General features: G+C 42.4%; 1 pseudogene; it reads left to right on the top strand.

The window, feature by feature from the left end:
• The first annotated feature begins 1,381 nt into the window (after positions 1 to 1,381).
• Positions 1,382 to 23,216, top strand: LOC149247648 (pentatricopeptide repeat-containing protein OTP51, chloroplastic pseudogene; annotated as a pseudogene).
• The last annotated feature ends 1,076 nt before the right edge of the window (positions 23,217 to 24,292 follow it).

Raw genomic sequence — 24,292 nt, 5'->3', positions numbered from 1 at the left:
CCCCCCAAACATGCGCTCCCCTCACCCACCACCTTGCGCCCTACTCCACCCACATCCACCCCCTCCTTCCCCCCACGCCCTTTACACCCCACTCCAACCCCTCGCCTCCCTGCCCTTAACCCCCCTCCACCTCCCTCTCCTCCCCCTTGACACCCCCCCTTTCTCTCCCCCCTTTCCCTGCCCCTTCCACCCCCCCTTTTCCTACCTCCCTTCTCCACTCCCCCCTTAACCCCCCCTCCCCTTCCTCTACCGTCCCCCTTCCCGCACCCCTTTACCCTAACCACTCATCCCCCTACCCCTTCCCATCAACCTATGCCTTACCCCCCCATTACCCCTTCCCATCAACCTATTCCTTACCCCCCCATTACCCCTTCCCCTTCCCCATGCACTCTCCCCGACCCCCATCACCTCTCGCTCCTCCTCTCCCTCCTGCCCCTTCCCATCAACCTACGCCCTACCTCATATACTACCCCCACCGCTCTATCCCTCCCCTTCGCTTTCCCCACGCACCTCCCCCTATCCCCCTCACCTCTCACCCCATCCCCATGCCCACCCCCCCCTCACCTCTCCTCACCCCCCATGCCCCCCTCACCCCCCCTTCACCTCTCTGCCTAACCCCATGTCCCACCTAGCCCCCCTCACCCCCCCTTCACCTCTCTGCCTACCCCCATGTCCCACCTAGCCCCCCTCACCTCTCAACCCTGCTGCCCATCCCCACCCCCCCTCACCTCCCTCGCCCCCACCTAATCCCCCCTATGTCCCCCCCCACCTCTCGCCCGTCCCCCATGTCCACCCTCCCCTCACCTCTCGGCCCCTAGCCCATGCCCCACGCACCCCTCACCTCTCGCCCATGCCCCACTCGCCCCTCACCTCTCAGCCCCCCAGCCCATGCCCCACCCTCCCCTCACCTCTCTCTCCCTCCCACTCGCCACTCCCCCCGCCCGTCCTTCCCATGCCCCCCTCACCTCTCTCCCCACCCCCATGTCCCACTCGGCCCCCCTCACCTCTCGCCCCACTCTCATGCCCACCCCCCTCACCTCTCAGAGCCCTTACCCATGCCCCACCCGGCCCCCCTCACCTCTTGTTCCACCCCCATGCCCACCCCCTCACCTCTCGGCCCCGCCGCGCATGCCCCACCACCCCCTCATCTCTCGCCCCATCCCCCCACACGCCCCTCACGTCTCTCCCCTTCCTACCCGCTACTCCCCCCCTCCCACGGCCTCCCCCGCCACCCTCTCGCCCTCCCCTCCCTCATATCCACCCCCCTTGCTCCCACGGCCTCCTCCGCCCTCCCCGGTTACTCGCGCCCCCGCCCGGTAGGTGGCAGGGCAATTCTGGGAATCGCCCTACCACCTGCCAGGCAAGGGCGCGGGCCACCGGGATGGCGCGACCTAGGCAAGCGCCACCCTGGCAGACCGCGCCCCCGCCCGGCAGGCGGCAGGGTGATTCCGGGAATCGCCCTGTCGCCTGCCAGGCGTGGGCGCGGGCAACCAGGGAGGGCGGAGGAGGCCGTGGGAGTGGAGGGGGGTAGAGAGGAGGGAGGGGAGGGCGAGAGGGCAGCAGGGGAGGCCGTGGGAGGGGGGGAGCGGAGGGAGGAGAGGGGGTGTGGTAGCGGAGGGAGGAGAGGGGGCGGGGCATTGGGGGGTCGAGAGGTGAGGGGGTGGGCGGGTGTTGTGGGGGTCGAGAGGTGAGGGGCGGGGGGGTGTTGGCGGCGGGTGGGGAAAGAGGTGAGCAGGGGTAGGCATGGGGCTGGGCCGAGAGGTGAGGGAGCGGAGGGAGGAGAGGGGGTGGGGGAGCTGCGAGGTGGGGGGTGGGGGGTGGGGCATGGGGGTGGTCGAGAGGTGAGTGGGTGGGCAGGTGTTGGGGGTGCCGAGAGGTGAGGGGGAGTGTGTGGGGAGAGAGGTGAGTGGGGGGTGGGCATGGGGGTAGTGGGGAGAGAGTTGGTGGGGGGGGGGGGGGGGTAGGCATGGGGGTGGGGCGAGAGGTGAGGGGGGTGTGGTCGTGACATGGGGGTGCGGGGCGAGAGGTGAGGACGGGGTTGCCATGGGGGTAAGGGGTGAGAGGTGAGGGGGGGGAAGGGGGAGTGCGGGGCCAGGTGGAGGGAGAGGTGAGGTGGGCATGGGGCATGGGGTGTGGGCCAAGAGGTGAGTGGGGGGGTTGTGTGGGGTAGGGGGATCGGGCATGGGGTGGTGTGAGAGGTGAGGGGGGGTGTGGGGGGTTCGAGAGGGTTGGAGAGGGGTGGTTGGGGAAGGGGTGAGTAGGGACAGTGGGGGTGGGAGAAGAGAGTTGGGGGGGGGGGGGGGGAGAGGAGGGGGGGTGGGGGGCAGTGGGGTGGCGGCGAGGGGGTCGAGGGGAGGTCTTGAGGTGGGTGAGGTGGATGGGGATAGAGGGAGGAGTGTGAGCGGGAGGGGACAGTTGCCGCGTGGCGAGGTGTTATAGACATTTTTGTGCCTTACAACATGAAGCATGAAATGTCAATAATCTAAGGGATCCAAAGTCCCTAAACATGTTGTTCCTACCCCTAGAGGAACAAGGTCAGCAAACCACAGCACTAAATATCAGTTCTCCACCTGAAAACACTCAAAAACAAGCTAATTCTGGATCATGTCAACTGCTCCACTGAGCATCTGCGCTGAATGTCAACTGCTCCACTCTGTACCTGCGCTGAATGTCAACTTTAATGAAGGCTACCTGCGCTGGGCGAGATTGGCCAAGTGGCACAGTCATTCCTCAAGGTGTCAAATGCCCAGGAAGCTTCCAAAATGACACTTGGATCAGGGAATTCGCCTTGTGATGAGTAAGAGGATCTAGATCTCCAAGTGGAAGCAAGAAACTCCAAGTGGACTCAAGAACTGAAGAATAACTGAAGTGGGAGAGGACACTAGTCAGCTTCATGCCAGCCTCAAGCTGACTCATCCTTTCTCCAAAACTCCTATATATAGAGCTCTCTCATGAGGTCTAAAGAGGCTGGAATCTGGTGAATGTAAGGAAGTGCTGTTGGTTTGAGTGTAGAACTATTGGGTGATTTGCTTGAAGGAGGTGAAGAGGAGATTTCTTTCTGCTGGGAGGTGTTGCTGGATTGGGCCTCTTATGGTTGTAACACTCTCAGAACTTTACTTCTTCCATTAATAAAGCATTTGAGGTTCTTCTATATGCATGTGTCTCAATGGTGTATTTCTATACTTGTGTATTTGATTTATTCTAATCCTTGAATCAATTATGAATGTATGCTTCTTGTAGTTTCCCTCTCTTGCCATTTTGCAGGATCTTGGTGTAGCTGGGCTAGTGAAAGAGCAAGGAGCTGGGGGCAAGCAGCGAAGAGAGAAGATTGGATCAATCATTAGCGGAAGACAACGGTTAGTGGATCTCTTTCTCCCCTCTCTTACATTTCATAAAGAAGTAATCTCGAATAGCTTTGCTTTGATTGTTGCTGAGGTACTATCACCCTTAGAGTGGGATAGGGTCATTCCGTATTGGATACTTTTCCCAACAACAAATTGGCGACTCCGCTGGGGATCGTATCTTGTTGGTTGTTTGTGTTTTTGCTATTCATTTCATAAACACAGGGAGTACCGAATCGAACTGCATTTGAATCTTTCAAATGCAAAGTAGAGGGCAGCTACTCTAGCTCAGTTTCTGGGCAAGTTTATGATTTGAAGAGCTGATCCACAAGGACTCTGATAAGCTCTTAGTGATAGCTTTTCATCCTCCTTTTCATCCCTTAGTGTGTACTTGACTGATAGCTTCTGATTTGGCCAAAAACTGTGAATTTTTGAGCAATCTGTGACCCGGAAACCAAGAGAAACGAAAGTTTCGTTCTTCAGTGCAGGCTGTGTGAAGGCTGTCTGCATTTCAGCGCAGTTCCCGAAGGGGCTACCTGCGCTGAACCAGTCTTGCCTTGTGCTACTGGGGTTTCCTGCTGTTTCTTGCCCTGTTTTCACCCTTGTTTTTGCAGCCTGTTACCAGTCAATGTACCTATCTGAAACCAACTTTCCTTACCACTATTCCGCCTCGGTTGTATAAAGAAACTGTATTTGTTCTTTGTGTATTTCTTACATCATTTACAGTTTCCCATAACGAAAGTGAACCAGTCTTGCTGTGGCCTCTTAGATCTAGACCTGTGATAAAGTGTCGTTTTGATCTTAAGAGCTAGTTTGTTTGCTGTTCATAGCTGATTGAGCTTTTGCTTTCGTCATATGGTTTGAATTTATATATTTCTAGTGTCGAAACAAGTAAATCTTAAGGTGTCTTTTGATTTTGGACAAGCTTGTTTGCTTTCACTTGAAATTGAATTCAAAGTTATACAACAGCTTTCTTTTTGTATCGCACCAACATTAAGAAAGAGAAAAGAAATACCTGCATTGTGCATGTGCATTATGACAGTTTGCATGTCGATTTAGGAAAAAGTGCATTAGTGTGTGCCCTATGATCTGTGTGAAAAGATGTTGTCTTTCTTTTCCCTCAGTAGTTAAGATTTTCAAAGTTGAAAGATTGAAAAGCTTGCTTATCATCTTAGACTGCATTTAGGAGTGTTATCATACATCTCGTGGTGATCCATAAAGGCAAACTGCTAAACAAGATCAACCTTAAAATAAATTGAATTTACATAACAACACATTGAAACATAACGCAAACACATAGAGGTCTAAGCTAGAGACGTGTTCCGGCGTCGTTAAACGTGATATCTTAGCGTTGAGTGGTTGGGTGATTCCTCCACGGTGAAGCGATAAGTATCAATACGGACTTGTGCTCCCACGTACCGTCGCGTATATATTGGGAGACCCCTATAGGAACAAAGCCTTTATCCATAGGAAACCGTGTCGGCCGCCCTACTGATCACAATGCAGTGAACACAGCATTCACGAAGATCGACCACTCGTACCGTAAAACGTATTCTGTGGTTTTGCGAAAAGTTTGGCACACCCTCTGCCTAGAACTCCAGAGCAGTTTCTTTTGGCCTTTTTCAAACTCTATAACTGAAAAAGTCCATCCGAGCATTTGTCACTTCGGGCTCGTTAAAACATCGAAGGAGACTAGAGTCATCTTTAGCTTTTTCTCGACTCTTAAAAAGTGAAAAAGCAAGTTGTGTCTAAAGCGTCGTTATAAAATTTATTTTAAACGGAACATAATCACCTCCTATTCCTGCGTTGATCTTTAGGTTGAGAACATGGAATGCCCCAACCAAGGAATTCCACATGATGGAAATCCTAGTCCTTTCTCCTCTTGGGGAGAAGTTGGTGCGCCCCACATGGCCACATTGTCGCTTCCAGGACTGACAATTGGCCTGCCAATTTGGCTATTCTCAACCAATGTAGTTCAGAACACCATGGTTCCTGAACAGTCGAGTCAACAGTTAGATCAGTCTAGAGCTGCCCGCCAGCCTTCTACTTCCTATAACTCTTCCTCCAATCCTTCATCTTCGCAAGGTAGAGCCGGCAAAAGCCAAGCTCCCATGGAGAAGAAGGAGAAGAAGAAGAAGGAGCCTAAGGCGCCTGGGGGCAAGCAAAAGACATCTGACAAAAATCCACACACAGCACAGACCGGGCCTAAATCGCCATGTGTCATATGTAGAGGAGACCACTTCCATAGAGATTGTCCCTGTATTCCCCGGATACTAAGGGACTGGTCCCCTCGCTTGCACAATTCGGGAGCATCAACCTCTGATAGTCATGTTGATTGCTTACCGTCAACCAGCGAAAGTGAAGGTTCAAGACAAAGAGGGGGAGTAAAATCCCCCTGCAAACTGTGTAAAGGCGATCACGCCATCCACCGTTGTCCCTTCTTAGACGAAGCGAAGAGAGTTTTGGAAGATCACCCGGTTTCACCGTTGAGACTTCCTCCTGGATACAAAAAACTCGTGCCAAGTCCTTCGTTGGTTGAAAACACAGCTGGCCCACTCAAGTGGTCAGCTGAAGCGTCAGTCATTGAAAATGAACCTACTGAATCCAGACCAGACGAAAGTCTAAAGGTCGATACGGCAGTTGACCCGGTTCCGCCTTCAGAGGTTTCATCTTCAAATGACACCGTCACTGAAGATTCATCTTCAAATGACACCCTCACTGAAGAGAATAAGGATGACACCATCCAGATTCTTTTCATCAACACCGACTCTGATGAGCATCAGGGCAATGCGCCCATTCCTTTATCGCAGGAAGGAACATCGTCAGGGTCACATCCGGCCGTGTATTCGGTCCCACCACCAAGCAACCTGGTTGTGTCCTTTGATTGGAACCAACTAGGCAGACCCCGGTTACCAGCCAGTATACCATTCAGAATCATCGTCCAAATTTATAGAATGGTAATGGCCGGAACTATCATTGATGAAGGGGCATCTGTGAGTATCCTTTCCTCTATTGCTTGGAAAGCACTGGGTTCCCCGGAGCTTTTGCCTGAGATAAGAAATCTCTCGGGTTTTGATAAAGGAACCAGTCGACCATTAGGGATCCTCCCCAATGTGCCTGTTACATTGAAAGGGAAGACCGTTCAAATGAACGTGATGGTCGTTCAAGGACCCTTGGATTATAACCTACTCCTTGGACGAGACTATATATATTGCATGGGAGCGATAGTCTCCTCACTCTTTAGAGTAATGTGTTTTCCACACGAAGGAAGAATGGTCAAGCTCGTAGACCAACTTTCATTTCCGGGATCACGCATCGCAAATAGTCAAATACCAACCCTGAATGGTCTATTCACTCAAGAAATGTCTCCACCCCCAGTCCTCCTTCCCGATGAGTGCGAGTGATTCGGAAAGATGGGACTGGAACCCAGGGGGCATGCATCCTGGTCTGCTTCGGGCAGAGGAAACCCTGGGTATAAGGTAGAATTTCCGCAGGAGAATATGACTAGTCCGTACCCCGTCCCCTCCTTCCTCCTCGTAAGGTAGAGCCGGCGAAAGCCAAGCTCCCATGGAGAAGAAGGAGATGATGGAAGAGGGGTTGTTCTGGAACAGGATTCTTTTGTTAAGGTTACTTGTTTGACAAAGGTCATTCACCATTGTCCACTTCGGTAGACAGTGCCGAGGAGATGTTTTCGTTTGATGGTGTTAACAAAACAATCTTTGGGTAACCAGAAAGAGGCAAGCCTCACCCTTTAAAACAAATGTTTTAACGGATAAGTAGGGGCAGCCTTGAAGTTTTACTTTATACCTGGGGGCATGCAAACCTTTTGGAGTGCAAGCAAGGGACGACTATTTATTTTTTTAAATTTTTAGGTCCTCCCTTTAAACCTGTAGGTCTAACCCTTTAAACTCGTAGGATTAGCCATTTCCGAACTTGCATAAAGAAAGGATGATTAGGAGCATAGCTTCGTGAGATAAAGCTCCATAAAAAATAGCTATCTCACAGGAGACATTCTTATCTTATGACTGGTATATCGAGCAGTTTTACCGCGGAATTTATGCTCGTTAAAAAATAGAAAAGCGTGAGCAAGAGTTTCCTTCAGAGTTTAAGCTCGTTAAAAAATGAACCTATTCCGGTAAATAACCATTGTGATCGTAAATTTATGAGCCATAAAAAGCCTTGGTCGTGTTTGCACCCGCCACCTCCATTCCATTTGGCCAATCGTTCACCTCCATATGATTGTTTACCTATTTTGAGGAACAGCTGCGAAGAGTGATTTCACTTAGCCATCCTTGTGACACTGCCGTGATTGGAAAATTCCAACCTGTACCTGGAATCTGCTGCTATCCCCGTTTATCACTCGTTCCTCGAAAGACGAGTCTTCTTTGAGCTCTTTTCATCTGACTCGTAAAATATGAAAAGTTTGCCGAGTTTTGGCCTTCCAGCTCGTTAAAGTGACCGGAAGAGCTATCCCTCCTCTAGATTTTAATCTTTTTGGACCTGAGGGATTATTACACAAAAAGGTCGAGCGCTTGTTTTATTCGGCTCGTTAAAGTTATCGAAGACTCATCCCTTCTGTATTGTTTTATACTTTTTCGGACTTGAGGGATTAGATGACGAAAAAGGAATTTTGGAGTTAACTTTCTGTACCTTTTCAGACTCTCTAAAAATGAAAAGGACCGAGTTTTCCTTGTCGTTAGACTCGTTAAAATGATTAAATAGCGACAAACTTGTCTTTAGACGAGAACGAGTTTCCCTATCGCTAGGCTCGTTAAAACATAGCGATGGGCTTGCCCGAAGGGCAGGTTATAGAACAAGCATATGTTATCCTCCTCAAGCTTGACAAAAATAAAGAGGTACTGGTCAGAAATGACTGGGGAAAAATTGGGAGAACCTCAAAGCTTTAATGGTAGCAAGTCGCTCTTGAACATGACACTTTGTCCTCCGTATCACATCGGGTTGGGTTGTTTCATTCACCGGTCTCATCACCATGGTCCTCGCCAAACCATCCACATTCGGGGTAATGCTACCGATCCATCACATCAGTGTCGTTATATGTTCAAGAGATGTTGTTCAGAAAGAGTCAACCGTGTCCCATCCACTGCCATACATTATCCTTCATCCACCCATGATCGCCACCCTGAATCATATTTCACAGATTGTTTTCACCTCCACTAAAATCATTAGCTCCGTTCCGTGTCACTGATGTGGGATTCATTAAGGCCCTCCTTTGACGGATCGCTTCTTGTCGACTTCAGCTCATTATCCAAGAAGTTGATCTAGGAACACCCCCCAGTACTTTGAAGCTTGCATGCCTCAATGGCAAGTTTCTCACTTCCGGCGACAGGTATACATCAATGACCTTCGACCGAAAGATTTTGCGTGGTGTTCGACGCCAAGTCCTTTATTCACACCACGTGAATTGTACTGCAGTACCTTGAGGGTCATTGTCATTATTGGTGATTCCTCTCGCGCTTGTTAACGGTTTACATCATTGACCGGTAATCAAGCGATGTCTTTCCATGTTCGACTTCAACGCAATTCTCACATGGATCGACTTGTACTTAGAGTGAAGATCGAACGAGTTTGAAGACCCCGGATCTAGTTCCATCCATCCGGGCTGCGATATATATTCAGGAAATATAAAGACATTTGATATGTACATCATTGCAGCAGATGATCATCCTACTCAAAGGATGATAATTTCAGCAGAGAATTATCAGTCTACCATCAGACGATCGTCTGTTATATGTAACAAAATGAATTTATAAAGCTGAGCATGGGAATGCCCGCCTCAGCTAGGTCATGAAAGCAGAATGAAAAATAATGTATTGTATTGTATTTATTACAGGTCACCTCTCAGCGATTGAATGAACTTCGGATCCTCCTGATAAAGCATTTCACCCGATAAACGACCTCATACTTTAGGGGGCAACTGTTATAGACATTTTTGTGCCTTACAGCATGAAGCATGAAATGTCAATAATCTAAGGGATCCAAAGTCCCTAAACATGTTGTTCCTACCCCTAGAGGAACAAGGTCAGCAAACCACAGCACTAAATATCAGTTCTCCACCTGAAAACACTCAAAAACAAGCTAATTCTGGATCATGTCAACTGCTCCACTGAGCATCTGCGCTGAATGTCAACTGCTCCACTCTGTACCTGCGCTGAATGTCAACTTTAATGAAGGCTACCTGCGCTGGGCGAGATTGGCCAAGTGGCACAGTCATTCCTCAAGGTGTCAAATGCCCAGGAAGCTTCCAAAATGACACTTGGATCAGGGAATTCGCCTTGTGATGAGTAAGAGGATCTAGATCTCCAAGTGGAAGCAAGAAACTCCAAGTGGACTCAAGAACTGAAGAATAACTGAAGTGGGAGAGGACACTAGTCAGCTTCATGCCAGCCTCAAGCTGACTCATCCTTTCTCCAAAACTCCTATATATAGAGCTCTCTCATGAGGTCTAAAGAGGCTGGAATCTGGTGAATGTAAGGAAGTGTTGTTGGTTTGAGTGTAGAACTATTGGGTGATTTGCTTGAAGGAGGTGAAGAGGAGATTTCTTTCTGCTGGGAGGTGTTGCTGGATTGGGCCTCTTATGGTTGTAACACTCTCAGAACTTTACTTCTTCCATTAATAAAGCATTTGAGGTTCTTCTATATGCATGTGTCTCAATGGTGTATTGCTATACTTGTGTATTTGATTTATTCTAATCCTTGAATCAATTATGAATGTATGCTTCTTGTAGTTTCCCTCTCTTGCCATTTTGCAGGATCTTGGTGTAGCTGGGCTAGTGAAAGAGCAAGGAGCTGGGGGCAAGCAGCGAAGAGAGAAGATTGGATCAATCATTAGCGGAAGACAACGGTTAGTGGATCTCTTTCTCCCCTCTCTTACATTTCATAAAGAAGTAATCTCGAATAGCTTTGCTTTGATTGTTGCTGAGGTACTATCACCCTTAGAGTGGGATAGGGTCATTCCGTATTGGATACTTTTCCCAACAACAGGAGGGCGTGTGAGGTGAGGTGGTGGATGACGGGGTGGGCGTGCGGGTAGGGATGGGAGTGTTGACGAGTCATGTGGGGATGTGGAGGGGGGAAAGGAGGCAAGGGCACGGGGTGTGGTTGAAGTAGGTCAGAGTGTCGAGTGGGGGGGTTGGTGATAGGGGGTGAGTCGGGTTGCAGGGTCCACCCCGGGAACTCGCCCGCCTGCCGCAGGGGCTAAGAATTGCCCAACCCGCATGGCAGGTCTGCTAGCCGCCAGGGTGGGCGCCACAACCCTCACACCTTGCCCGACCTCCCCGCCCACTATGCGACACCACGGTGGCCCACTCGCGGCTATTGGGTGATTGAGTTTGATTGAGGCCACCATGCTCATGATGGACATAATTATTATTTTGGATCAGAAAAATTATTAATTTAAAAAAAAAAAATCTTCTTCATTAAATTAATTTAATATGAAAATTTTAAAGGAAAAAAATTTAACTTACCTTTCAATTGCGAGAATTCTTCGTTGAATATGTTGTTGATAGCAATATAGCTGCTCCACAAATTCACGAATATTTCAACGAACTTCAGAAAACCTGGATGTGACGTGAGTAATAGTGATAATGAAATTTAATATATAAGTGAAATTACGGAGATGTTTTTCCGTATAGTTAATGTGGGATAATTTGTTTTCAAATATTATAAAGCAAATATTGTAGAATTGTTTTACTAAAATATTATAAATTGAATATTGTAGAATTGTTTTACAATGGGTTGAATGTGGGATTAATTTTTTTTAGAATATATTATAAAAAAAAAAAAAAAAAATTCACTTGTTTAGTAAATATTATATACTTTAACTATTAGAATAATTAATGTAGAAGTTGTAGTTTACAATTTTAATTTTACTGATTTATTTCATAAAAAAAATTATTTTACATTTTTCAATAAATTGTAGAATAAAATAATGAGGGTAAATAAATCTAACAAACTTTTTGGAGGGAAATATTTTAGCGAAATTTTTTGGAGGGAATAATTTTGGAGGGAAAATTTCATTCTTTAAGCTATATAATATCCTTAGGGATGGATTGTTCTGATAGTGAAGTTTCGATTTATACACCATCAACATCTTCATCGCGTAACAACTCTATTCATATTGATGAATATAATGGGAATTCTTCCACTATGAATAGAAAGTCAATTCTTCCACTTAGTCCTGATTCAAAAGATTATGAGAGTAGCACTGATGAAAGAGGGGATGGAGAATTTCAAATAAATAAAGAGTCACAGATTCCACTTAGTCCTAATTCTAAGGACTATGAAAGTAGCGGCGACAAAGAGCATGATAGTGAAGTTCAAAAGAATGGAGTGTCACAATGTCCACTTAGTCCTAATTCTGAGGACTATGAGAGTAGCAGTTTTGAAGAGCATGATGGTGAAGTTCAAAAGAATGGAGTGTCACTGTGTCCACTTAGTCCTAATTCTGAGGACTATGAGAGCAGCAGTTTTGAAGAGCACGATGGCGAATTTCAAGAGAATTGAGTGTCACGGTGTCCACTTAGTCCTAATTCTAAGGACTATGAGAGCAGCAGTGATGAAGAGCGTGATAACGAATTTCAAAAGAATGGAGTGTCAAAGTGTCCACTTAGTCCTAATTCTAAGGACTATGAGAGCAGCAGTGATGAAGAGCATGATGATGAATTTCAAAAGTATGGAGTGTCATGGTGTCCAATTAGTCCTAATTCTAAGGACTATGAGAGCAGCAGTGATGAAGAGCGGGATGATGAATTTCAAAAGAATGGAGTGTCACAGTGTCCACTTAGTCCTAATTCTAAGGACTATGAGAGAAACAGTTATGAAGAGCGTGATGATGAATTTCAAAAGAATGGAGTGTCACAGTGTCCTCTTAGTCCTAATTCTAAGGACTATGAAAGCGGCAGTGATGAAGGACAGGATGATTCACTTAGTCCTAATTCTAATGAGTATAAAGGTAGCAGTGACAAAGGACAGGATGTAGCATCTTCAATAAGTAAACAATCACATTTTCGACCTAGTCCTACTTCTATGGACTATGAGAGTAGCACTGACAATGCACATGAGGAAGAATATCCATTAAACATCAAGTCAAATTTTCCATTCAGTCCAAATTCTAAGGACTATGACAGTAGCACTGAAGAAGGGGAAGATGAAGAATATCCTCCAAGTCAATATTTGAAAAGCAGAGCTGATCATAGTGTGGATAACATTCCTCTTAATGAGGATGAAAATCCTTATACAAATGATGATCCAATGATGGAGATGTTGCCAAGAAATATTGTATTGAGGAGTAGGAGCAGACCTTTTCATATCAATGCAAGCTGTTCTAGTTATACAAGGGGTAGAGCAGAATATTTGACGAGAAGAAGCGCTCTCATTTCAAGTGAATGTTGCCAAAAATATTGCTTGAAACATATGGATTTCACATTTGCATTAGAAAGTAGGAAGAGATATTTTTCAATGAATAAAAGCATGCAAAATTCATATTTAGTTGGGTGCATGAAATCTACATTGTCAGGTTATGATTATCATATTAGGAATTTATTTATGTGTAGAAAAGCTTTCAAAATGTTTCATTCGATTGGGAGTTTTCGTCTCTCGAGAATTCAAGGAAATTTGGAAAAGGATCCCACATTTTATTCAGAAGTACATCATAAAAGACAGTTTGGGCCATTATCAAATACTGCAATGTCATGGATGAAATATTTCTTTTCACTGCATTGAGAGTGTATGCCAAATAGAGAGGCAATAAATATTCCAGATAATTTTTCAAGATGATAAATCCACAACTTATACAAAGAATATGTAGAAGGTGCTGAGGGACATGGACAATTTATTACATATCAATATTTTGTGAAGATATGGAAGAAAGAATTCAACAATTTCCATATTCCTAAGTGTAAGGGCCTGATTCCTATTATTAGAGCCTCAATCTATTATACACTAACAGATCTATTTTCCTGCTAATTTAAAAGTAATAAAAGGAGCTTACTGACCTTCTTACATAGCTCTAGACATTTAACATCTTATTATTTTATCATAAGCAACATAAATTAAGGTGAGCACTCCATTGATATCAACTTAACAAGAGTAGTCCATGGAAAAATACCTGTTCCGGTGGTTGATGATGATACCTTTGTCTTATAGCTCCAGCTGAGCGCTCCTTCTCACTGACCCAACCGGATTTACCTCCCAGCCAACTAGGAAATAAATTCCTAGCCCAGGAAACCTCCACAGGTTCCCTAGCCCTCCGTGCCCAAGTCCAACTAGATATAATGAGTCCTCAAGAAGAATGTGCAAAACCAGATAACAATACTTCCCTCCTCTCAAACCCAAGAAACCTCCATAGGTTTCCAAGGTCTCCCAAAATCATAACAAGTCCAAACAATCACAACCAACCCCCACAATCCTAAGCAAGACTCCAACCCCTCCCCCACCCGTTTTTCTTCCTTCCCCCTTCCCTTTTTATACTCTCCTTCCCTTCTCCATCTCAACCACCTCTCATTAATGTCATTAACTTCTCTTCCATCCTTACAATTGTCTTCTCTTCTCCCAAGTAAGCTAGGGGTACATTTGGAAATGTGACATGAATATAAAATTGAGAATTTAATGGGGAAGGATCATGTCTTCTCCCAAGTAAATGTGAGGGTACATTGGGGAATGTGAGATGTAATTACATGGAGAGGACCATGTCTTATCCTTAGTAAATGTGAAGGTACATTGGGGAATGTGAAATGAATATATATATTGATAATAATATGGAGAGGACTATGCCCACGGGGCTTTGGATTGACGGTGAATGGGTGGGCTGTCAAGACACTCCTTGCGATAGGTCACCGGTTCAAAGCCCCCGTGGGTACTTAGGTTAGTCTAATAGATAAAAAAAATAAATATGGAGAGGACTATGTCTTCTCCCAAGTAAATGTGAGGGTATGTTGGGGGATGTGAGATGTAATTACATGGAGAGGACCATGTCTTCTCCTTAGTAAATGTGAGGGTACATTGGGGAATGTGAGATGTAATTACATGGAGAGGACCATGTCTTCTCCTTAGTAAATGTGAGGGTACATTGGGTAATGTGAAATGAATACATATATTTTGAAATAATGGAAGGATACCATATCCTACCTAATATTCAATTTGAGAAGGTAAGTGGGGAATTTGAATAATGGAAATCATGAATTTTATATTAGACCAATATTTCTCAATATTTTTAGATAATGTAAACATTAACAAAATTTGTAGGATAAGATTTAAGTGGGGCATTACATACACCCCTCCTTCAGAGAACTTTGTCTCGAAGTTAGAATGAATGATGCAAGGAGTTTGAAAGCATAGCAACCAAAGAGAGTTATAGCAATAAAATCGGATAAATCCGACAATGGCATTTCTTCCCATCAAGAGTCTCCAACTGATCTATATCCTCCTATCCACCCTGGCCTACTTCCATTCCACCCTATCCATCCTCTGCTGCTTTATCAGTGGCAACGGCCATACTAACCACTAATAAAACCGACATGGTGGAAGCGTCGAATACATCAACCTAACTTCCCCAGCAGGCAACTGGCAATCATCATCACACGTCTAGGGGGAGCGTTCAGCTGTCCTCCCCACGATTCCAGGTTTCGGAGGATACACAGTGGGAAACACCTCCACCCCTCCTTCAGAGCACGGACCACACTACAGAGCTGGTTGGACTTGTCATCGAATAATCCAATTAGGTCATCTTGCCACCTGTCATTTGCATTTTACTCATGTCATAAGAGTGCATATCAAGTAGATACCAAATGTAATAGAACAATGTACATTGTACCTTTCCTCATTGGTCGTCTCAACCTTCCCCAATGGAATAGTAGATATTGGTTATCATACGGTTCTTTCCAACCTGTAGTTTAGTTCTCATCCATCCATATATGCAACCACAAAATAGATATAGATACATGATCTTAAACATCACGTTTATTAAGCCCAGTGTCCACGTGTCAATTTTTGTTGTTCATACTGGAAATAAATCTTACATTAGATAAATCATAATTTCACTAAGTCATTGATTAGATAAATCATATCTATATAAGCCTATACGATGCAACAATAACTCTGACAAGTCATGCACTAGATAAATTGTAACCAAGTAAGTCACACATTTGGTCATACATCCAACATTTCCATCATCAATACCAAATCCATCAATTTATTTTCACGTGTCCAACCAAATGTGTATAATGTTCATAAATAACAACATGGAACTGCAAAATAGAACCTTAACATAGGTGGCTATCTACGTTAAAAGGGGGCATCATAAATGCTCATGTGACATCCTTGTGGAACCCTTCAATAACAATTAGAGTTGAAATAGATTCAACTATCCATCATGGAAAATAGCATTTGAACCCAGATATCCTATAAGGTGGTACCAAACCAAAATAATGGCAAGCAACGGATTAGTGCACTATCAATTCCACTAGAAGGTGTTAGTATAAGTTTTATGCATATAATTTCTTTAAAACCTTAGTGAATATGAAAGTCCCACTCTTCCAATTTGATGGTTTTTCATCTTCCAAACCCATTTAGTTAATCTTGAAAATAAAAGACTCAAAACTTCAAAAATTGTTTCCAACATGATTTTCATACTTTATTTTTATTTTTTTATTGAGAGAATGTCCTCTAAATGTCAAAAGGTTCAAATTTATTATATATTTAATCATTGTTTACTAGTACCAAAACAATTTCATGATATATACTGCAGCTCACAATATGACTAGACAAATGAGAAATAATTAAACGAATGGAATAATTGCCTTTGCCCTGCTGCTATTGGTATTTCCCCTCTAAATGACACCACATTTCTAAAGATGCCTACTCCTTTCATAAGTGGCCAGTGACCACAAAAGTTGCGAAGAAAGTTGAGGGTCCTTTTATCCAAAACTAGAGACACAATATTTTTCAAGACATTTTTATTCAACACTAGAATAAGGGTAAAAGTGTATCATAATATTTTCACTGGTCTTTTATTGACTAAATAAGCTTCCATTGTAAAATCCCAAATTCTCTACGAATTGATATTCTCATTTAATTTAAGATCATTAAAAATAACTATCACAGTAAGCCTTACACAAGTCCATAGTATTCAATCTATGTTTTCACTAGAAAATTCTACCCCACTAGACCATCTTTGTCAAGCCTCCATCTGTTATGCACCATGCAATAATTGTTGGCATCCTCTTTTCCTCAACCTTAGGTTACATCATGTCAGCGCTTTTTTCTTTGGATTGTTTGCCTGCTAGTTTTATTGTTTTTCCTTGTTACCTGTGCCTATTCATTATTAACTAATTTCTTGATTACTTTCTAGATTTCTTTGTCTTAATAAACAAACAACATGACAAAGCATACTTAGTTACAAGACTAGGCTTAATATGTATGGATTAGAAGAAACCATTACATTGAATCTCACCATGCTAAATTGATGCATTCTAGTGAATATCGATTTTTGGAGAAGTTCAATTCAATTAAGAACACTTTAACCAATTAACCATGCCTTAAAAAAAACTATCAAATGGTAAGGATAGTACTAGATCACTTAGGGAAAACTCTTGGCATGTTTTGGGCTTCGTAGTAACTCAAACCACTCTATACTATATCCCTATGTTTAAAGTAGAGGGTATTTAAATGACATGTGCTAGTTAACAGAAGTCATGAGCATTACAACCATAAACTAAATTTAGGTCTTTGTTGTGAAATCCTCACTATATTGCAGATCTGGTGTCTCCATTTATAGGTTCCAAGAAGCTTAACAACCTCATCTGCTTATTTCTATAATCATTCATCTACAGAAAGCATGCAATGTTAAGATTAAAATTTGTACAAAGATAAAGCTTATAATGGCTTTGGTAATGGTTAAGAACATGTATTTCCTTGTAAGAGGTCATAGATTCAAATCTAGAGGGGAGTAGAGAAGGTAAACCTCCACAGACTTTAGTAGTCAAATCACTGCAAGGAGGTGGATCCCTTGTTCTAGAAACAAGGGGTCTCATAAACCAATTTCGTGTTTGGCTTGGCCATGACCATTATTATTATTATTATTTAAAGGGAGAATCTAGCTCTGTTTGTAAAAAGTATTTGATGCAGGCATAACATCAACATAGAACCAACTTGTAGTAGAAGTATGTTGAAGATCTGTTAATATAAAGCCTCTTTCTCACTTTTGAAGCCATGAAGGGACGAGGGAAACAATCTTCAATTGTAATGATGCTGGGATAATCACAAAGGACTCCTAGCTTCTTTGGAGATGAGCCTAAGCGCGTTGGGTCAACAAGTCATGCTATATATGGGAGCCTTTAAATGTAAAGAAGCTGGAAAAACTATAAAAGACTCCCTAACTTCTTTGAAGATCGGCCTTAGACGATTGGGTCAATATAACATACCATTTACAGGAGACTCCTCGGATCCGAAGATGTGTCCAAGTCTAGGTGATATCCCCTAACTGTAGTCGTTTCAGTCTAGCCAACAAAAGAGCAAATTATTTTCATGACATGAAGACAGTTAATCACTTGAAGATGGTTGTTTGGAGAACAACTTGAAGATAAATATAATCTTGTAAGGGTATTGTCACCATGCAAGAACTGTCCAATGATGAGATTAATTAACTGGAAGACAACTGCTCCCATGGTGATGGAGGTTTGAACTAGAATTTGTCAAAAACAATCAATAAAAATCAATAATATTCAAAATTGCAAGAATGCGAGCAAGCTCTTATAGATAGTAACACTTAACAGAGTTCAGTAGAAATTGAACTACTTTTAGCTCCAATTCCCTTAGAGAAAGAAGAACCGAGAGACTCTAGAGTCTGGAAAGCACGATTGGGCCCCAAAGAAACAATTTATTTTCTGTCATGGACTATTACTAGCAACATAGACCTGACAGCAGAAACAGAATGAAGTCCCATCCGTTAACTAGGGAGGCCAAACACTATATCAGCTAATAATGTTGCCTGGAGTAAAATGCTTGGCAATGAATCTCTACATATCCATCCAAAAACAAAAAAAATGTTTAAGCTCTCTAAAGGATATTGCATATTACACTGGCACATTCTGGAAAGAAAGTACAATTCCAAAACAGTTTGCAAAAGAGGGTTTTCGTTGAAAATATTCATTGCATTGGTCATTTTGAAATGAGTATAATTTATAAAAGTTCTAGGAAAGGTTCAATAAATCCCTTTGAACACTTGTAATGGTTGCAAGGTCAGCCAAAGGTTGGTCAAATCAAAATAAACATGGAAACAAATGACAACAATCCACATTTTTTTCCTATTACTTAGATCCAGAATTTGACATTATCTAGTTTACTCTGATGATAAATGATGATCATCAGTGGTCTATACTTCTAGTTATCCTTTTTGAACATTCCAGAGCTTATAACAATATGTTTTTCTGTTGTGATAATAAAAATTAAAAATAAATAAATAAATACAAATTGTACCGTTGTTTTTCTTTTGGCAACTCAATAAGACTGCAAGCATTTAGTGGAAAGCAAATCTACCGACTGATACATTTTAATGTCACACATACTGGGCATAGCTTGCATTCTTGTTTTGGCAAGAATCTTGTAATGAACAACTATGGCAGACCACCTAGATAATGAAAAGGCCAGGCAACCTTAGTTAGAAGAAGTTGTTCTCAGAACAGAAATGATTTGAACAAAGTAACTGGTTCAAATTTTCATTTCCTCCTCTTGTTTGGCTTTCATGACTTGCCTTCATTAGTGACTTCCTTTGGTGAGGTGGTTTTAGAAGTTCTTTTGGTAGTAAATATTTAGGAGAGGTTTATTAAACATCTCTGACATAGCTGCAGCCTTAACAGATTGCTTATAGCCTATCCATTTCACCAACACGAGTTTCCAAAAATTTACAATCTACCACAATTCCTATAAGTAATTGCAAGACTAACATAAGGATACAGAAATAAACTACCTCTAGTTGCCTGTTGTTGGATAGATCTATAATGCGAGGATAGAATGCAAGAGTAAATCAGCTCAATGACCACTTATTTTCTTGTTGATAATTACAATCCCAAGTTCACTCTGTTCACAACCGAATTCTAATCCATTCCAATGCCACTCATTAGCATAAAATAGATGGACCAAGGTTCACGCATGCAAGGGTCAGTTTCATCTGGGGCAAGAATACGAAGAACTACACAATGCCACACACACTGGTTCAAACACCATTCACCAAGAATACTTGAGATGAAGCCGAAATCTTAAAAGGACACCAAAATCAATGAGGGGAAAGGAAAATAAACCAACGATTTAAAGAAAATGATGAGCAAGAATGATTAATTCATTTAACCATCCAGTGACCACACTCCCAAGCAAGAGATACCCCCCCACAGAGGAGTGTACGACCCTGTACAGGGCCTCTCGATAATTAAGAAAATCTTGCACTAAGCAAGAATATACGGTAAACCAAGTTTTTCTTCTTTTTCTTTTTTTCCAAGTTTATAGTTATTTTATTGGGTATATTCGATATCATATACGGTAAACCAAGCAGAATGCACAGACTTGGAGAAATCAGCATGTATCCCAGTTTCAACTGAGACCTGCGGCAACCTACTTGGACAATTTTTCCATTTCACTAGCATTTCCAGATTCTTCCAGTCCAATTGGACTGCTGAATTTGACTCTGCTCTTTGAGAAAACCAAGCCAAATTCAATTTCTCCAAGTCTTTCCTGTGGCCCAAAGTCATATTTGTGAATCGAATTACAAGTATGACTCATACTTGTAGGTCAAACGTGAGTCAGACTCTCACTTCTCACAATTCAAACTCAGCCATCTGTCTATAAAAACACGTAAAAAAACAAAAACAAAACAAAATAAAACACTCGTTTTGCTCGTTTATTTGCCCCAATTTCACGGCAGACAACCTCCAGATCGTCAATTGTCCAGGATCCATGTCATTTTACAGTATGAAGTTTCTTCTAGATTCTGTCATACCCTCTTTCCCCCCAGTTTGTAAATATGTCTCAATGTCACCGCGAATCACAACATGGATGTTCCTCAATTTTATTTTATTTTTTTTAAACTGGAACAAACAACTTATAAATGATATACTTATGTTTTGTTAGTTAATGAATATTTACCAAACCACTGATTAAAGAATGAAGCACTAGTACTAGCCATTATAATACGAGTGGAATCCGGTGAGGGCACTAGGAGGTTACCTTTCCTACCAAGTAATTGACCTTTGCCGAAAGTCCCATATTGCCAAATTGACAGAAATTTAAATTTGAAATTACTTCCCAGAAATCAGTTATTGAGGGAGAGCTGGGTAGTGGGGCAGCCAACCACTAAGAGTTATGAAGGGATGAGAAGAAGCTGGATAGAAGGAACTGTCAACAAAAGGTATGGCAAGTACCCACCTCGATTCCCCAAGTTGACCCACGAATCCATCTGCCACAAGCAAGAAAAATTGTGAGTCTTCTTGGGCCAAGGAAGGGGGATGCACGTGGGGGTTTTAGGAAATGATTATTCCATGTGTGGGTAGTGTGCAGAGGAGATAGGAGGTATTGAAAGAGTGTTTACAAGGTTCTGGGAGTTGTGCATTGTGTGCTTTTCACATTGATATATTGGCTCCTATTATATTATGCAATGGAGCTTTCTCAATCATTATCCATGTATCCAACAAAGCCAGAGTGCTCACGAATGTACAAATACTAAAATTGCATGTACCATTGGTTTACCACATTGTACTCTTTGTTATAATATTAATATATATATATATATATATATATATATATAGATAGATAGATATATACTTGGATCCTGCTTAAACCTTGAACTAAACTCATAGCATACATTGCATCAAGGCAGTGGTGGTGAGGTATGTATTACTGCCCACTAATCTCTTCTACACTGTAGCATCAATTTCGTTCTTGACCTCTTCTACACTATAGGATCAACCTCATTATTGACCTCGACACTATAGGATCAACTTCATTCTTTTATCTGTTCTACACTATAGGATCAACTTTGTTCTTCCCATCATCATTAAATAATTTCTCACCGAAGATTGTAGGTGTGCTCACTAGCATTCATTCTTCTCATTATGGCTTACATTGAAGCACCGGTTAAAGGTTTTGTTGATGAACCCTGTGACATATACAATCGCATGATTCAACTTGGAGGGTATCAGCCAAGTCTCAGCTTATAAAATTCTCTTTTTAAGGCCCTATTACGTGGCACAGGAGGGACTGCAAAACATCATTTAAGACCAGCAGAAGCTGTGTTTCAGAATTTGAAAACAGCAGGGCATAGGATAAAGGAGGATATTTATGAAGGTTTAATATGGCTTCACAGCTACCAAGATTGTATAGATCATGAAAGAATAGTCTATCTAAGAAATGAGATGAAGAAAGCATGATTTAAGGAAAGTAGAGACTTACTTGTCTCAATACTCAGGGTCTGTTCAAGACATGCAGATGTAAAAGAGGCTGAAAGAACTTGGGCAAAGTTAGTTGACACTGCTGTAGGTCTCACTTCTCAGGCTTATGTGTATCAAATGGAAGTTTATGCCAAGGCTGGACAACCTATGAAGTCTTTGGAGATATTCACAAAAATGCAGGAGGAAGGAGTCTCCATGAGTGTGATTGCTTATCTGAAAATTATTGAGATAATGTCAAAAGCCCAAGAAAAAGAACATGCGGAAAATTTTATGAAGCAATTTGAGGATAGTGGTCTGAAGCCACTGCAGCCATCCTATGTGGACTTGATGCAAATGTATATGTGCCTGTCTATGTATGGCGAAGTAGAATCCACATTCTCTCGATGTATGGCAAAGTGTCGACCTAATCGGGCAGCTTATGAAATATACCTTGAATCCTTGATTAAATGTGGCATGCTGGAGAGGGCTGAGGGGGTTTTTGCAGAGTTGCAAAGGGATGGTGCAATTGGTATTAAATCAAGATGTGCAACATAATGCTAGAGGGATATCTCAATGCTAGTCAAGAAGAAAGGATCAAACAATTGTATGATGAAATGTGTCATAAGAAATATGACGTTGAGCCTACATTGATGCTACAAATAAAACCGTTGCTCAATTTGGGCGAAAAAAAATGTTAATAAGCGTCTCAGCTTGAAACTTGTTGCAGAGCAGCGTGAGATTTTAATTGCTATATTTTTGTCTAGTGCTAAGGTAGAATCGTACGATGAGAACAAGACTTTTGAAGTTCATTTTGAGTTCAATGAAAAATTTGAGGTACAGGATGTATTGAAAGCACACATATACGACACATTTTATGAATGGCTGAAACCAGTTGATCGATTGAAAATTCAAGCTGAAGACATACCGCCTCATTTTTCTACTGTGAGTCATGGTAGTTTTCGATTTTATGCAAATCAATTTAGACCAGGGGGACAGATGGTAATGCCACGGCTTATACATCGGTGGCTATCTCCCCGGTGTTCTAGCATACTGGTATATGTATGGTGGACGTAAGAGCACTTCTGGAGATGTTATATTTTATGCACAAAACTATAAAGTTGAAAATGTTGAATGTGTTGGGAAAGCCTTGAGAATGAAGTCAATAAATTGTGTCATAAAAAGGAAGGGAAAGCAGTTTCAGATATGATGTCAAGGTAAGGATGCAATCTGGGTTTGGGAGTTGATGGAGCCTTATAAATTGGATCCATTGAAAGAGTTTTTGAAACCTAAAGCTAGAGTTATTGAATATGGAGCAGGAAATGAAGACACTGATTTTTTTTTCAGAGGACGAGTTTAATGGGGGGAGTTCTGATTCCATGAGTGATTCTGACTCTCAGGAAGGGATTAAAGAGACTGAAACAGAGTCGGAAATTTTAACACAGTAAGCACAGAGAGAATGAACCTTTTTGGCTACACAACTTAGCATGCAGATTGCATTCGCTGCAAGGACCTGAGAATACTCTCTACAGTGATGAGAATCGAACATTCTGACATGAACGAGCATGTCATTTCTTCCAGTTCATGATCAATTAAGAATGATGGGATTCAATGATGAATGTGTGACACGAGTAGATGATCTGAGTGTGCTGGATATAGAAGATTGAAGGGCACTTAGTTTATTTGTAAGCCTAATTTGATTCTGTTGTATGGTCTTTAAAAACGACAACACGAACAGTGATCGCGCTCCCATTGGTTCTGGGTAGATATTGCAATTGGGATTGGGACGTCATCAGCGTTATGTTCTGTTTTTTTTTTTTTTTTAGTTTTATATTTTGTTTGAAGTCGTAGCCTCATGTAATTGAAATGACACAAGTATTTTAAGCTACCGGCAGACCGAGAACCCAATTGCGAGCTATGATACCATTCAAATTTACTTTCTATAGACTGTAACAACGACCATAATGGAAGGGATCCACTCAACTAAGGAGCATATGGCAATGTATCAGCAGATGAAATGGGAGAATCAATAAAATATATATTGTATGATTCAAAATATAGAATCCCATTAAAACTCGCTGCCTAATAATGTTTCTCACATACTGTCACATTTATAACCAGGTACTACATAGTTACAATAATTTGCCTTCTCAGAGAGCACAACTATTTGGCAGCATCACAAATCAATAGTAACATAGAGAATAGCTTAGATCTTATTGATAACTTAAAACCAGCTAGATTTTCTTCCTTGCATGAAACGAGCTCCGACAACATTATATATCCATTATTTTCATTACATAAACAAGTTCGGAAACCCTATATATCCCTTCATTTGATTAAATCGACATCTTGGAAATTGGGTTGCAGCGCACCAAAATTTAGATGCTCTCATGAGTAAAGGGTTGTTAACCACAACGGCTTAACAGCTATAAGGTCGGAGGTTCAAGTCCTCCTTCTAGCGGCATTTGGGTTTTAGTGGGCTTTGGGTCCAGATTTTGAACCAAGGCTCTGATACCATGTGTAA

Source organism: Pinus tabuliformis, chromosome 7 (genome assembly GCF_031772625.1).
Source record: "Pinus tabuliformis cultivar Carrire ecotype Pingquan chromosome 7, CPIR1, whole genome shotgun sequence".
Taxonomy (NCBI): domain Eukaryota; kingdom Viridiplantae; phylum Streptophyta; class Pinopsida; order Pinales; family Pinaceae; genus Pinus; species Pinus tabuliformis.
This window is presented reverse-complemented; position numbering and strand designations above follow the sequence as displayed.